This window comes from Pristis pectinata, chromosome 7 (genome assembly GCF_009764475.1).
Source record: "Pristis pectinata isolate sPriPec2 chromosome 7, sPriPec2.1.pri, whole genome shotgun sequence".
In the NCBI taxonomy this organism is placed as follows: domain Eukaryota; kingdom Metazoa; phylum Chordata; class Chondrichthyes; order Rhinopristiformes; family Pristidae; genus Pristis; species Pristis pectinata.
Genome location: NC_067411.1, coordinates 65898740 through 65916572, shown reverse-complemented (window position 1 = coordinate 65916572; position 17833 = coordinate 65898740). Strand labels below are relative to the sequence as shown.

At 39.0% G+C, this 17833-nt stretch overlaps 1 protein-coding gene across 1 annotated transcript in view; it reads left to right on the top strand.

The window, feature by feature from the left end:
- The first annotated feature begins 1224 nt into the window (after window positions 1-1224).
- kank1a (KN motif and ankyrin repeat domains 1a) overlaps window positions 1225-17833 on the top strand; it is an 83041-nt gene continuing 66432 nt past the window's right edge. The window contains 1 exon segment of the mRNA XM_052020628.1: window positions 1225-1644. The gene's annotated coding sequence lies outside the window, so the exon portion shown is untranslated.

Below are 17833 nucleotides of genomic sequence, written 5' to 3'. Positions count from 1 at the left end.
TGAGAGGCAAACAAGGCATGTACAGGGTTAAATTCATACTGAGAACAACATTTAAAAAGCAGTCTGGCAAGGTCTGAAAAGAGTGAAGAGTTATTAATAATTTAGATAGTGCTTATATAAGATATAGCTAAAACTTGGCAGTAAAACATCCAATTTTACTATTTCTTTCCTATATATCTGATATAGTCTGCTCATCTCTAAAATTAATTCCTGGTCGATGTCCTACTGCTTACAATTTTTTTCCATGTTTAGTCTGATTTGGAGGCATTTGCAGAAAAATAGAGACAAAAAATGAGATTGTTCAAGAACTGAGGACACATGCAGGGAAAACTAAAGTCATCCTAACTTGGAGAAAGTACTGAGGCGCACTGACACGGCACACCCATGGCATGGGCCAACTTGACCCGAATGTTTTATCAGAACATAAACCCAACCTGATACATGGTAGGTCATGTGAGGCTCTGGGCAGGTATCCAGGTTCTAATCTGATGAATATTGTCTGACATTTGCTGACAGTCAAATGACTCATAATTTTTTAATCTCTCATTTAGCTCGTGTCACCTCCCTTGTAGGAAGCACAAATGTGTAGCCAAACAAGGAGGAGGCAGACTCCCAGACCACCACCAATGTTTCAGAAGCCAGCAGACAGATATTTCCATGCCCTGGCAGAGACTGGCTTTATTTCCTTGCTCGGCAGTGTACATTGGATTTGCTGATGTTAACAAGAGACTTGCTGAGAAGAGATTTCAAAGTTAAAAGAAACCCCTGTTTTTCTTTAGGACTATTTTCCATGACGAAGTGTGGGGTCATTGATTGCATTTGTCTTTCATTGCCACAGCCTATTATTCTGTAATGCAGAAAAAAACTATCAAAATGTAGTTCATTTATTATATTTCGCACAGTTTGACTTGCCCTGAGTTTGAATGCATTAAGCTGATAGAAATATTCAAATTTCACCAAAGCTGAGTGTAACTCAAATGGGTTGTTGAGGTATTTTATTGTTCCTTTCATGAGTCACGACTCTAATTTGCAGTATTTTTCAGTTCAAGTATGAACTGTGGTTCCCACCTTGTTGTTTGTTCAGCAAAAAACAATCCATGACATTGAATCAAAGGAGGCGTGCCCTTTCAAGCAGACCAGGCGAGTACTTCACTTTTATTTAACCACTGATGTTCTGTTTGAGCCAGTTAATTTTCAATCCGAGGCATGTGAGATTGTGTTTAAGACACGTGACCTAACCTGCGTGCCTGTCCCCAGACCCAAATGTCGGAGACTTGTTGGCAGTTTGCTCGAGCTTTGGAAGGATTAAGCCCTCTTTCTTTCTCATAATAATGAAAGATCTGCATTTGGATATGTGAACTCTCGTCTTTTATGCTTTTACTTTCTTTGGGCTATCAAGCTAAATATTTTCCTGTGATGTTGACATTTTGAAGATCTGAAGTTACCACTTGTGTTTTAATGTGGATATGTACCCACCGGCCTGTGGTTGAGGTGTCAGTTTACAGTCATATGATCAAAGTAGTTAATTTGGATAGGAGGTGATACCCTGATCTCAGTTTTCACTGTCTTTCGGTTGGAACGGTAACCTTGCCCTGTTGGCTATCTGTTTTCCACTGGTCAGGAGCCTTAGCATGACACTAACAGGTAAGACCTACTGCTTTCAAATGAATTACAGTCAATAGGTTATAGAACATGAATGGCAAATACTGCATAATTCAGCATCTGCAGTTTTAACTCTTGCATGTTAAATTGAGAAATTAATTATGACTGTGGTTTAATGGGCAGTTTTTTTTAAAAAAAGGTAAGATGTTTGAATATGTGCATCTCCTTCAGGTATGCATTGACAGAAATAACTTGTAATTTTAAAAGAAAACGTTTAACTGGAGAAGTTTATTGACAGTACCGTGCTATGATACTCACTGTGTTAACGTCACACAAGGAGTATCTGTTTTTAACTTCTATCGAAAGTATCAATTAAAAATGCTGCTTTAATTTGAGGCTTTCTAAAATGCAAATATGAATGAACTTATTCTAGTGGTGTGTAATGCATAATTAACTGGAGCACTTAAACGTTATCATATTGGAAACTGGCAATCTCAAATTAATTTTTCTATTTTCAGTTTACCCAAAAATCAATTATCAAGTATTCAGGTAACTTATCCTCTAGGTCCCTAATTATGCTGCTGTTATACCAGTCATTTTATTGTTTGGAAGAGAGCGCTTTTTTTTGTTAAACGTCCCTGTTGAGAAGTCTTGGAGCTCTGCTTGATTGGTCTTCTGATGAAATGAAAGTCATAGTGACCAAAGAATTCTGGTTAACATACAGTATTTCAAATGAGCCATTAAACTGGGACTTCCTCTGCCCTGTCAGGTGGTGGTAAGAGCAAAGAGGTTCTCCTTATCATTCCGGGTGACATTAATCTTCTAGCATCATTAATAAAACAGATTATCTGGTCTTCACATTACTATTAGGGGACCTCAGTGTGTGTACAAAATGGCTGCCTTGTTTCCTACATTACAATAGCGATTACTCTTCAAAAGTTCTTCATTGAGTGTAATGCAGTTTGGAACAACATGAGATTAGTAAAACTACACTGGCTTCAGGATAAAAGTTTCAAACAATTATCCTTCTGGAAAACTACTCTATTTGCTGTAAAAACACAAAGTTGCTGGAAATACTCAGCAGGTTAGGCAGCATCTGTGGAAAGGGAAACACAGTTGATGTTTTGGTCTGGAGGCCCATTAGAATGTGCCCCTATGTGTACCAGTCTACTCTAGTGCTTCGTAGCTTTGTCTGTATAGGAATACAACCAAAATTGAGTTTAATGGGAAGTTATATTCATATAGTCATATATTCTGCAGATGCCATATCTAATCAAATATTTAAGTTCTTCTGAGTATTTTATTATTCCACTAAATCTTTGTCCTACAAATTTGGCTCCCAATAGCAAGTGTACTGTTAGGATATGGAAAACAAAACTGCAGATGTTGGAATCTGAAACAAAAATACAGTTGCTGGAAGAATTGAGGAAAGATCCCTGATCTGAAACATTGACTGGTTTCTCTTTCCACAAATGCAACTTGACTGACTGAGTTCTTCTAGCATTTGTTTTGGTTACTGTTAGGATATGTCCAAGTGTAAAAACAAGATAATTGTAAACCTCTTTGGAGAAATTTTTCTGGGGCTCCTAGTGTAATTATTCATGGGTAAATTGTAAAGTTAAATGACAACAGGCTTGCAGTATTGACGCTTTTATCATTTTGATTCTGGTGATATGCATGTTAAATTAATTTCTTGCAGTCCAGCTTTGCATAATAATGTTAGCCTCTATCAAATCTAAATATTCAAAGGCAGTGGCTTAAACAAGGAAATTGTTTGTGTTTACAGTAACTTTTGAATATAAAATGACAGGGATGCTGAGTATGTACAATGTTTCCTTGTACATGCTTAAAGAAGTCATGTTCTGGAACCATTTATATTGAAGTTGGCAGAACGGAAGTTCAAGTATCAAGTGTTTGGTGTCACCCAACGAGTAAGGTTATGAAAATTTAGTAGTTGAAATGGATGCTACATATTTACTAATTTAATTAGATATTCAAAGTCAAAATTCCATTTATTTATACAGTTTTGACACTGGTCTTTGTGCATCTTCAGTCAGCTAACCTTGCCCCCCTTCAACGTGTGCTCATCCTATCGTTCCTGTTGGACCCACCAGTTGTCTTTGCTGGCACACCCTACCTTAATCCCATCCTCCACTTCTTTCCTCCATCCTCCTGCACCAAGCTTTTGGTCACCCTCTCCTAATATTCAGTATACAATTACCCATTATTTCCATTGTAACAGGCTTTGGGAAAGTTTTGACATTATTAGCACTATATGTTGTATGATTTTAAAAACACAAAATCTCAGAAGTACTCAGTAGATCAGGCAGCATCTGTGGGGCAAGAATGAAAAACTGAGTTAACTGTACAGATTGACCTTTCAACAGAACTGACCAGTTCTGATACAAACTGGAAAGGCCAGCCCATTGAGTAAGTCGCTTAGAGGGAAGATGAGATGCTGTCCCTGAAGCTTGTATTGGGCTTTGTCAGAATAGTTTAGGAGTGTCAGGGAGTCGAAGGTGGGTCTGATCAGGATGGAGAATTAAAGTGGCATGCATCTGGAAGCTCGAGGCCATCCTTATGGACTGAACAAAGGCATTCCTGCAAAGCAGTCATCCAATGTACATTTGAGAAGACAATATTTGAGTCATTAGAGTCACACAGAACAGAAACAGGCCCTTTGGCCCACCAAGTACACTCCAACATCCATTTACATTATTCGCATTTTTATTCTCCCCATATTCCTATTAACTCCCCTTTGATTCTACCACTCATCTACACACTGCCACAGTTTACAGTGGGGAGTTAATCTACCAGCCAACATGTTGTTGATGTGGGAGGAAACGAACACCCAGAGGAAATCCATGGGGTTACAGAGGGAACATGCAAACTCTACAAAGACAGCCCCCAAAGTCAGCACCAAAGCTGGGTCATGAGCTCTCTGAAATCGTGAGCAATAATCTGACCAACTGAGTATTTTCTGCAGTTTTTTGTTTGATTACTCTACAATTTAACTTCTTTACAATTGTCTAAAGTATATTAACTGACCACTACTCTGCTCACCTAATATCCTCCCACGACAGCTCAGAAGTGTCTGTTTTGGGAGACTGCTGGACAGGCCATGTTGCTTGCACACCTGACAGAGTTGACTAAGGGTAACCAGGAATATATTCAAAGCTTCCTTAAAGTGCAAAATCCTCTCTTACTCCTGGAAATCTCAGACCCATGACTGCTCAAAGTGGCAAAGTGGGGTAGAGTCGGTGCATTGGGAGCACACAGAAGCCCACCGTGAGCAGTGGAGGGAGTGCAGCATCTCAAAACTAACCTGCTATCCTGCCAGCTACCTCCTCCCTCATCTGTGGAACAATCTCTGGTTCCCACATTAACCACCTCATAACCCACATATCCAGAGTGGAAGCAAGTCATCCTCGATCCCAGGGACTGCCTAAGGAGGAGAATTGACCATTATCTGTTGAGCTCTTCCAAATTTACGCAATGTCTGAAATGAATACCTCTTCCATACTCTCCCTTTCCCCCATTCTCCACAGGTTCCATGAGGTGTGAATGATACTGTCTAGTGCAATTTGGTAAACTTTGACTAGATAAATTAGGGTTGAGGGATGGTGGTTGTGCAGTGGTTAAATTACCAGACTAGTAACAAGAGATCCGAACTAACAAGTTCAAATCACACCATGGCAGCTGTGGAATGTAAATTCAGTTAATAATCTGGAATTTGTACAACGATTAGTCTTAGTAATGATGCCCACAAAAACTGCTCGATTTTTGTGAGAACCCAAAATGATTCATCAATATTCTTTTAGGGGAGGAAATTTCCCCTCCTTGCACTGTCTGACTCTGACTACAGACCCAACCCATGTGGTTGACTTACAAATGCCCTTTGAAGAGGCCTGGCAAGCCATTCAGTTGTACCATTACTGATATTAGGGATGAGCAATAAATGCTGGCTTTGCCAGCAGTACCCAGATTCTAAAAAAATAATTTTTAAAAAATGTAACTTTTATAACTGTTAGATATAACCTTTGGCTTGAATTAGATCTTTAATATTAGACATCTTAATGAACAGTACAAAAATGGCATCATGAAACTGCTGACAGATGAATTTGGTGCATCTAATGCATGATTGTTGACACAGTTCAGCTGTTGCTGTAAACTTAAAAGGCTTAACAGATTTACATAACTCCATTTTTCATGTTTTGACCATGGTCAATTTGGAAAAACTAATTACCCTGCATAAATGAAACTGCACTGAGGTAAGACTAACTTTGAAACATGAATTCCTGTTCTGTCTGTTTTTTAAAAGTGTGATCTGGCACCAGAATGGCATTTGAAAACTGTATGATGCTGTGCAAAATTTTTGAAAGAAGTATGTCTCGCATAGATTTGGTTTTGAAAACGAGTAGAGATTGTAATTTCACTTCAATTTTGATGCTTTGCTATTTTTCTTAGTTTCAAATGTACCATATGTAGATGCTGGATAAATTTAAAAGCTGCATGCACATAATTTTCTATGTATAGCATACATATTAACATGTCAGATATAGATTATTACCATACATCTCCATTTCCTACACGCTGTTTCTCTGACCTTGAAGCCATCTTCCATCATCTTCCCTAACTATTTTTGGGACACTTGTATCTTCTGCAGACATTGTGTTATTGAACGTTCAGTATTTTTGCTGTCGGGCACTGTTCAATGTGTTTGCAAATGATTGTTCCCAGCAATACATGTGTTTAATATTGGACAAGTTGACCATTTGTTATTTGGTACTTGGGAAATGTGACCGAATTCTGAACCCAGAGAGATCTGGGTTCAAATCCCAGTGCACTGAAATGTGTGTGATATGTCTAGGTCTGTGGCTGTACTGTGCAACATGTAACTCTTTGTTTTCTACATCTATTATTTAACTGATTGGCAATTTGTAATAGACTTTGCAAAGCAGTTGCACACTCTGAAGCTTTTGTGCTTAATCCTTTTTCAGAAAGAGCTATATAGTTCAGTAATCGCGTTTGTATATGCATTGTATGTTATTCTCAATCTATCTTATTTTTTACATTCTGCTTCAAAATACCAGAATTTTATTTGCAGTTTGGTGTGTTTATCTTCCCCACTGTGCACTTTATAAATAGCATATTTTCAATATTGCTTAAAAGTCAGAACTTAACATTTTTATATCCAAGATGCAGGAATTAGATGGTGACTTCTATTTTAGCAAATGAAATCATAGAAAGTTAGAAAAGATGAGCAAGAGCAGCTGTTCAACACTTGGAGCCATTCAGTACGATCATGACTGATAATCTATCTCGATACCATATTCTTGCTCTCTCCTCAAACTTTTGTCTTTTGCACCTAAAAAATTTATCTCCTCAAAATATTCGGTGACCTGGTCTCTACCACCTTCTGTGGCTGTGAATTCCACAGGTTCACCACCACCTGAGAGAAATAAAAATATTTCTCATCTCAGTCCTAAATCTCTTGGCCTGTAAGTCAAGATTGTGATCCCTTGATCTAAACACCCCAGCCAGGAGAAACATACTCACTGCATCCAGTCTGTCTAGCCCTGTCAGAATATTGTAAGTTTCAATTAAATCCCCTTTCACTATTTTGAAGCTATAATGAATACATTATACCAACAAACCTCATTGACGTGATCTCTCTTCACATGGCAGTCATAGAGCAGTGAAATAGGCCCTTCAGCCCAGCATTTTTATGCTGACCAAGTATCTATCTATATTAACCCCACTTAACCAGCAGTTCGTCCATAGCCAACTATGCATTGGCAATTCAACTGCTCATCTAGGTGTCCCACCATCCCAGCAATTTATCTGGTGAACCTTCACTACTCTCATTCTAAATCCTTTCTTGTGCAAGGAGACCAGAACTGCACACAGTATTCCCTGTAATCTCCTGCAATTGTATTTCCATTATGTGGTCTCACCAAGGCTCCATATAATTGTAGCACAACTTTGTTCCGTACACAATTCACCTTTATATGAAGGCCAGCATTTCATTTGACACTCTGTGCTGCGTCAGCATGTTTGCTTCCAGTGTCTTTGTGACAAGGATAATAAAATACTCTGCCTTTGTTTTTCCCTACTTCACATTTGTCTTTGTTATATTGCATCTGCTACTTTTAAGTGTTTTTTAAATGTAATACAATATTTTAATTTCTTGAGTTTTACATATTGAGTAAATTTATAATTGTCAATATTAGTTTCAGTTGTAGTGCAGAAAACGATACAGTTTCATAAAATGCCTCCTGAAGTTCATTTCTGTTTGGATCTTAAACTTGTCATCCACAGAAATTATAGCCAATACAATTTAGTCCTTGCTTTTTTATATTACGTTTTAGGCAAACTTGTGTACTCTTTCGGGTGGTTGGGGGCAGAGGTGGTGGAAATTACTCAAGTGTTTGCGCAGGAGTCTGTCATGCTGTAATATTACATTTTTGTGTGAAATAACATTAAGGACTGAGGCTGTCAAAATGAAAATGCTTGTAGAACAAATGTGTGTAATCTCCTGTAATTGTGCTTCCATCATTGGCATGGATTAACACAATTTTTGATACTACCTGAATGACCAGGATAAAAGTAATTTTGATATTTTTTTTGCAGAAGTCTGATTGAAAAGGAATAGCTCACCAAGACAGCTGTTTGGTGAGTGGGTTATTGTAGACAGGTGTGAAATGATTTTAAAGCGAGAGCTGCTGTATGTATCACACAGGATGGCCCATTCATTAGCACTGTTGAGCCATTTGGGAAGCTGCCTAATTCCATTGATGTAGTCAAATAGTGACTAAATCTGATTTATTCAAATCTCTAAGAATCTGTACACAAAGCAATAAAAGGTATAGAAAGGGTGAAATGGGTTAGGGTGTTAAAGATGGGAGCAAGAGTAGGCCATACAATCCTTGGAGCCTGTTCCACCATTCATTATCATGATTGCTTTTGTGTCTCTTCCACTTTCTTACTCAAGCCCCATATCCTTTGATTTCTTTAGTACTCAAAAACCTGAGCCTTGTTTATACCTAACTACTGAATATTTGCAGCCCTCCAGATTAAGAATTTCAAGGGTTTGCAACTCAGAAATTTCTCCTCATCTCAGACTTGAATAACTGACCTCAATATCTTGACAATCAAGTTGGAGGAAATACCCAATCTATCAATCCTTAATCTTCAATATCTCTATGTGATTGCCTCTCATTCTTCTAAACTCCAGGGAGTGGAAGCCAATCTTCCTCCTATACCTTTTCAAAGAATAATCCCCTCATCCAGGGAATTGACCAAGTGAATGAGCCCTGCATTGACTCTGAGGCGAGCTGATCCTCCTTCAGATACTTAAACTAAAACTGCACCCACTACTCTAAAATAGGTCTCACCAAAAGCCCTATGCAGATTTGGCAGGAGTTCCTTATTTTTGTAGTCCAATCCCTTTACGATAAAGTCCACCAAACCATTACTCTTCATAAATGTTTCCTGGACTTGTATGTTGACGTCCTGTGTCTAATGAACTGGTATGCCACACTGCTGTACACAAAGATTTATTACTTTCCTGCCATTTTTAGTGCCTATTTTAAAAATTCTTCCTACCCAAGGTCAATAATTTTTTATTTACTCCCACACATTCTATTTGTCACTACCTTGCCAACTGTGCACTAATAACCTGTATCTACATCTCTTGGCAGATTTTCTGCCTTCTCTTTGCAACTCATTGCTGCTAACTTTTGTGTTATTAACAAGTCTGTTGTGAAGTAAGATAACAGCCTCACCAGTGCAAACGGCAGTGATTCTACCTTTTTGAGTAAGAATTTCCCTAGCGAGGTGAGCAAATGTATGCTTTCATAACGTATACAGATAACCAATAGCCAAATGTCTGTTGTGTTGCCCATGTCCTGTATGTTTTGCCTGTCAAGGAGTAAGCCAAAGGAGGAAGAAAAAGACATTGTGCATTTTGAGGATGTCCCAAAGCAATTCATAGCCATCAAAACAACTAAAAGTAAAACAAAAGTACTTCACAGAATTATTATTAGATAAAAATTAACACAGGCCAGACAAAAAAACAGTTGCATCAGAGGATATGACCAAAAGCTTGAGCAAAGGGGCAGGTTTTATTTTGTGGGAGTAGCTGGGGGCATGGAATCCTAAGGGAGAATTGAATTGAAGAGGTTTAGAGAGGGTTTTAGAAATCTTCAAGCCAGGATGAATTGTGATGTAATTCCCCAAGGGTGAAAACACTATATTGTGTTTGGAGTGTGGGTCAGCAAGCACATTAATGAAGAGTGAATGGGACTTGGTGTTAATTAGGAATGAATTTTGGATGAACTTGGTTTAAGGAACGTGTGTGTTGGCTTGAAGCATTCTGGAATAGTCCAGTCAGTCTCGATTGTAATGTGGGAAAAGTAAACAAGGTCCCACAAGCAGCAGTGTGTTAGTGATACAATTAATCAGTTATAATGCTGTCGATTAATACAGATGGGAATACCTAGTCTTGGAATGGCACAATGAGAATGGGGCCTCTATTTCCCATCTATTTGAAGATGTCACCAGTGATCTCAGTGCTCTCCCAGTATGAGGCACACGTGTCAAGCTATATGATCTGCAAACATATCTGGGGTTGGGGTTGAACCAAATTACTCCAGTGACTCTAATGAAAAAGCTGGCTTTAAGTCAAGACTGTCCATTTACAGACAAAACCTAATGGTACTTGACTGAGAGTGGACCCTTCTCCCCTTCCTGTGAGAATAGGAAAAGGGTCCACCCTCAGTCAAGTACCATGCTCAGGACTTTGGTGCCAGACTAGCAGATTATTGAACGTTATTCTTATTAATGCTCCATCACTTTTTTAGTTTGCTTTCTTTTAGATGTAACACGGTATTAAAAAAAACATGTAGTAATTTTAGAGTTTTTTTTTACTTTATCAAGATGACCAATTGCAGCCATTGACTTGGTAAACGTGTCTTAAGAGAATATATGGCTATTAGATTTTTTATTATTTCAATATATTTATGCATAAATTTAAAATACAGAACATTCAAGTCAGCATTTTCATAAGTTATATAATTCCATTATTTAAAATTAACATTGGTTATTATGTGGGGTTTTAATACACATTTTAACTAATTTGTGTACAATGGCAGGAGGACCCTGAATAGTAGCCCTCCCCCTACTGAGCCTCTACAGTATTTTTTTCCATCAATAACTTATTTACAATCTCATAGTTGTAGATTAAAATATGATCATCACCGTCCAGGGTGCAGTTTAATGACAGAAGCAGCACTGTTTGTTAAACTAAGGGCTTGGTCTGTTATTTATACTGAGTTAGCTGGCATCCACTGGAAAAGCAGAGATGGTTGTCGGGGAGAGACAATTATATCAAGTCACCACAGGGAGAAGAGTTGGATGGATGTGCTAGTTAAAAACAGTTTGGATTTTTTTTAAATGCTTATATGCTATTTTACACACACGTGATGCTTGAGCAGAAATTACAAGTGATTGCAAATCTGAGTTCAAGGGATAATACAGATAGTCTGTGCTCATTTCTTCTGCAGACACAGAAAATGAAACTTTTTTTTTCTCCTGCTGAATTTAAGCTGGTATTTCCCCACCACTTCAGAAACTGTATAATTATGTACAAAGAAATTTGCATTCCATTGCTGATTTCATGATTATTCTGGTCTGGCTTATAAAGAATTTTGATCTCGTGCCTTGTGTTCATTTAAGTGTATTCCATCTTTTGTCTCTTAATAGCACAGCTGTTAGTATAGTTGCTTAGGCATAAGGGAAACCGACAAAATAGCTTTGACTGAAATGTTTATCCATGTTTCATTTGACAAACCCAACTTCGCAATGCTCACAGGTTTAGACTCGTGCAAGGCTTAGCCATGTGCTAGCAGGATTAAACTTCCTGCTGAATGTGACACCTGGCTGGGGTTCTGTCTTGCCTAAGAAATTTTCAGTTTGTTCTCTGATTAATCTTATTTAAAAGATTTACGATAATTATGCATTCTTTTGTGAATTCCATTCTTGCAGCAACCAACATGAAGATGTTTGTCATAGTGTGTTTGAACAAGAAATCCTTGCCTTTTCCAAGCCAAGTGAAATGATTTAGATTTGAGTTAATTAAATTCCTTCCCAATTCTGTGCATGGGCAATCCAATTCATTGTCCTTCTGAAGCTGATTTGGTGTTTCTGTGCAGATCTCTAGTTAAATCGTCATTTTTATTCTCCAACCTCCTGCAAGTAAATTGACAACTCCAACCCTTTATGGAGAGACAAGACACTGCATGTGCTGGAATCTGGAGCAACACACTAGATGCTGAAGGATCTCAGCAGATCAGGCAGCATCTATGGAGGGAAATGGATAGTCAATGTTTTGGGTTGTGATCAGATGAAGCGTGTCGATCATGAAGGGTCTCGACCTGCAGCATCGACTGTCCATTTCCTTCCATAGGTGCTACCTGACCCACTGAGTTCCTGCAGCATCTTGTGTATTACTGCAACCCTTGTGTTGATTTCCAGTTTACTTTCTTGAAGCATACCCTGTGTGATAGTCAAATTATTTGCTCTCTAGTGAGTGTGCCATTACTTCATTTAAAGATCATTTTAAGTTTGCAGATGACATGAAAACCGGTGGAGCTGTGGATAGGGGGGAAGGTTGTCAAAGGGTACAGCAGCTGGAAATTTTGGTGGAGAAGTGGCAGATGGAGTTTAATCTGGACAAGTGTGAGGTGTTGAATTTTGGGAGTCAAATGAAAGAAGAAAGTATATAATAAATGGCAGGACCCTCAGGAGCATTGATATAGGGAGGGATCTTGGGGTGCAAGTCTATAGCTCCCTGAAAATAGCAACACAAGTGGATAGGGTGGTAAAGAACACATACAGCAGGCTTGCCACTTATGATCTGGTCACCGAGTATAAAAGTCGGGAAGTCGTTGCAGCTGTATAAAACTTAAGCCACATTTGGAGAACTGTGTGCAGTTCTGGTCATCACTATGGGAAGGATGTGGAGGCTTTGGAGAGGGTGCAGAAGAGGTTCATTTGGATGTTGCCTGAATTGGAGAGTATTAGCTATAAAGAGAAGTTGGACAAACTTGGATTGTTTTCTCTGGAGCATCGGAAGCTGAGGGATGACTTGGTCTATGTATTGTTATATTATAATACGCGCTTCCATGACGCAAATTGAATATGATGCAATTGATGAATTAGGGAACACTATGATGCGGGCTGAATTAGTGATAACACTATTTCGATAAAGATCTACAGATCTACTTGAGAGTTACTTTGGAAATTAACAGGCAGAAGTGTCTGGGATTTCTGTTCTCAGAAGCTTTCAGACCATCCTTGTGAATTAGTTTGTCTCAGCAATGGTGTTTGAACATTTAGAGGTGTCTCCCATTGTAGATATGTAACTCAATGGAAGGATTGTCAGACTCAAAATATTGAAGTAAACAATGTCATTGTAGCTATTGAAATTTATTGGATCATCTGCAATTACCTTTGATCTTGAGGGTATAAAAATGTGATGTACTTTGAGTTTGGGAGACTCTACCAAGGGTGTCTCCAGAATGAGAATGGCTGCTTGTCATGATGAATAAAGACTTCTATATCACCAGCTTCAGAGCCTCTCTGGTGACTCAGATCACAGTTACAACATTTTAGATAGGGTAGTTAGTTGGTCGTTTTTCCCAGGGTGGAAATGTCAAATACTAGAGAGCATAGGTTTAAGGCAAGAAGGACAAAGTTTAAAGGAGATGTGTGAGAAGTTTTTATTTTGCAGTGGTAGGTGCCTGGAACGTGCTGTCGAGGGCAGGTGTTAGATTGGCACTATGATTGGCACTGACATTGTGAGCTGAAGGGCCTGTTCCTGTGCTGTGCTGTACTGTTCTATGTTCTAAAGTGACATTAACATAGAACACAAACGTTCCAAGGTGACAAGTATAAGGGGAGAAAAAATTGGATGCTGCTTGAAAGAATGAGATGGGTGGTAAAATGATCTGATGTCCAGATGCTGCTATAAAGCTTTGTTTATTGGTAAACTTTTGGCTCTAGCCTTCTCTCTGTGTCCATACCAGCCAGTGAAAAAACACATGGCTGCATCCAAGGATTGTGTTTAGAAGAAAGTGAACTTCTGCACTGACCCAAGAACTGGGTGACAGCAAGTTCTGCAGTACTCCCATATTTATCTTTCTAACATGCCGTGGGTCTTCCTGTAAAACGCTATTGTGTCCTCACTGAAGCATGTCCAGCTGTATCTATGTCAGTGGATTTACCTCCCACTGCCACACTCAAAAGATTGTTTACTGCTCCTCATCTATATTCCACTCTTGGATCTTGGATGTTGTCAGCTTTCACCTGTGTGCTGATAGCCCCCAACTCTACCTCTATACCAGCTGGCTTGATGCATCCATCCCTCCAATGTCAAACTGCCCAGCCTTGAATGAGCTTCACTTTCATCTTCTCTCCTTAAACCTTTCTATCCCACTTCTCCAATGATGCTTCTCAAATCCAGCACAGTGACCCCCTCGTGCTGAAGAGTTGGAAAAAAAATTGTCACAGTAGATTTACAAAGCAACAGAGAATATATTGTTGGATTTGATATAGTATTGTCCAAATGAAAAGGAAACAAAGATAAATCCAGAACTGTAAAGTCAACCAACTACTGCATGAACGGGACTGCTGTTAATGTGCCATTGATTCCCAAGTTCTACACAAAGTGATCCATGCTTAGATTGCATTTGTTTGGATAACAGAGGCAAAAACTTGGGAGTTACTGGAAAAAGTTTCTATGTCTTAAAGGAGAGATTAAAATCTCTTTCCCATAGAATTTTGTTCATCTATTAGGAAGATGTTTGCCCTGTACCATAGTAACATAGAGGGCATTCTGAATAACATTCCAATCAGGTTATATTGCTACATTTGTGGCTCCCCATGATCATAATTACAATCCCATACCTTCATTTTTATTGACAAGGTTGGGAACCCAAGGATGCAGCAAATTTTAAAGATTTATCTTGAAGCCAGTATAATTTAAAAACTTTATTTTATGCCATAAGTTGCAAAAGATCATGGCCTGAAGCCCTTAGTGTTAAAATAATATTTATTTTTAAATTATGCTCTGGCATTAGAATGCTTTGTCATATCACTTTCCAAGGAGTAAAATGTTGACGTTAATCATTACAGTTCACTGGTGTGCCTGTTTCCCATACTTGTGTTTGGGGCTCCTGGCATCAGTAACAGAACTGTAAATGCACTCCTTCCATGGGTCTGTACATTTGCCACTTGATAGAAACAAACCAAAATTAAAATAATAAACATGGTCCTACTGATAATTTTGAGGTTATGTTAAATGAGCATCCAAATAATGTTGTAATTGGCACTAAACCTTACATAGGAATGTCTGAAAACTTTTTGATTCTGAAGGAATAGCTTAAGGTTATGTAGAGTTAATGTTAGGAGTGAATAGTATATACAGTTAAGAATTGATCCCAATAGATTGTTACAGTGTAGTGTGGAATTCAACTCTGGTTACACCAGCATGTATTATCATACAGTTTGTATTCTGTTCAACTTGCATGAATTGGAAGTTCTGTCTCTTTTAAAGAACACTGAACTAATTTACTTTAATGAGTTTCATGAAACATATGAACTTAGACATACAAAACAGCAAGAAAGTGTGACATTTAGGAAATAATTAGGTGGGAGGATACAAGATTGAAGATATGGGGCTTAGTTTGATCATTCAGCAATTCAAGTAGCTAATGTTTCTTTTGTTCAAGAATGGAAGTGGGGATTATCCTGGAAATTTATAGACTGGTGAGTGTCACGTCAGTGGTAGGGAAGCTATTAGAGAGGATTCTTGGAATAGGATTTGTAAGCATTTGGAAAAGCACAGTTTAGAGACCGTCAGCATGCCTTTGTGAGGGACAGGTCATTTCTCATTAACCTGAGTTTTTCAAGGAGGTAACCAAGTTGATCGATAAAGATAGAGCAGTGGATGTTGTCTATGTTGATTTTAGACATTTGACAGATGCCTGGGATCCACCCAAATTGATTGTTTGGATTCAGAATTGGTTTGCCCATGGGCAGGGTCATGGTCAATGGGTGTTATTCCGGCTGGAGGTCCAGGACATGTGGTGTTCCACAAGGATCTGTACTGGAACCTCTGCTATTTTTGATGTATATAAATGACTTGGATGAAAACATGGATAGCTTGGTTAGTAAGTTTGCAAATGACACGAAGATTGGTGTTGTGAAGGTTGCCAAAGGATACAGCAAGATGTAAATCAGTTGCAGATATTAGTAGAGAAATGGCAGGTGGAGTTTAAACCAGGCAAGTGTGAGGTGTTGCACTTTGGGAGATCAAATGTTGAGGGAAAGCATACAGTTAATGGCAGGACCTGAAACAGCATAAGATGTACAGAGGGATCTTGGGGTCCAAGTCCATTGCTCCCTGAAAGTGGCCACACAGGTCACTTGTGGTAAAGAAGATGTATGGCATACTTGCCTTTATTACTTGAGACATTGAATTCAAGAGTCGGGAAGTTATGTTGCAGTTTTGTAAAATTCTGGTTTGGCCGCATCTGGAGTATTGCATTCAATTCTGGCTGCCCCATTATAGGAAGAGTGTGGAGGCTATAGAGAGGGTTCAGTAGAAGTTTACCAGAATGCTACCTGGATTAGAGGGCATGTGCTGTAAGAGATTGGACAAACTTGGGTTGTTCTCTCTGAACAGCAGAGGTTGAGGGAAGACCTGATAGAAGTTTATTTAAAAAATTATGAGAGGCACAGATACAGACGGTATCTTTTTCCTTGGGTTGAAATGCCTAATACTAGAGGGTATGCAGTTGAGGTGAGAGGGGCAAAGTTCAAAGGAGATGTGCAGGACAAGTTTTTTGTAGGCAGAGTAGTGAGTGCCTGGATTGGGCTGCCGGGGGTGGTGGTGGAGGCAGATATGATAGAGGTGTTTAAGAGGCCCTTGGGCACATGAATATGCAGAAAAATGGTGATATGAACCATGTGTAGTCAGAAGGGATTAGGTGATAATAGCTTAATTAGTTCAGCACAACATTATGGGTATAATTTGGTATTTTGGAAGTCATTGAGTATTGAGCCCCAGAACATAGAACATTACAGTGCAGTACAGGCCCATTGGCCCACAATGTTCTGCCGACATTTTATCCTGCTCTAATGTCTATCTAACCCTTCCCCATACCCCCCCCCACCCACCCCCACATAGCCCTCCAATTCTTTATCATTCATGTGTCATAAAAGCAAGAACCAAGGAGGACTCCACATGCTGGATTGAAAGCAAATACTTCAATTAAAATAACACCAGTGGAAACTGTCCTGAGCTCAGTTTCTGCTTTGTAAGATGCCACAAGGTGTTTGATACCACTTCCTCCTTTGTATTATTTGAAGCAACAAGAATAGCTCAAGCTGGAGTCCTTCTAACAGGCATCCCTGCAGAAGATCATCAAGCCAGGACCTGTGACAAAGAGGAGAATGATTTTTGTCAAATGCCTTCAGACCCAATGACTAGGTCACCTCTACTGTGATGTCAGAAAGGAGCCATGGCAAAGAAACAGGCATAAAGATGAAGCTGTACAGCGTAGCCTGGGATATCATGATCAGATAGGCCAAGGGCTGGTAGCAGTTGTCCTCTCTCCAGGATGTCTTTTGTACCATCTTGAGCGACAGGGTTGATTGAAAGCATAAAAGCTCTTGATTGGTAAAACTCCTTGCCTTTCAGTGCCTTTAACATTCGGTTTGACTTGCACAACTTCCAGAGTCCCTGCTAAATCTTCCACACTGTAGGAAGTGAATTTCCATGTTCAAACATAAATGCATGGATGATGCTTAAGTGATTGATTATGAAAAATAGGGAATTGTTAACAAGTTGCATGGTTTTGCACAAACAAAATTAAGAATTTTCCCAAAGGCTATAAGTTTGGTAGTATTTCTCCACAATGTTAGCCTCCCATTTTTTTTCAAATTGTCTTCAGCATGAGAGCTTAAAGGCCATCCAGTCTAAGTGGATATGAGAGTATCCATGATGGTATCTGAAGAGGTACAACTGTTCATTATCCTGACTAACATTCCTTTCACCAGTATCCCCCACTACTGAATAAATTGAGGAAGGTCCTCTCAAGATCTGCTTGTGTATAAAATTAAAATCAGGCCCAACCCAAGCCCAGTGATGTGCAATGTCTGTGAT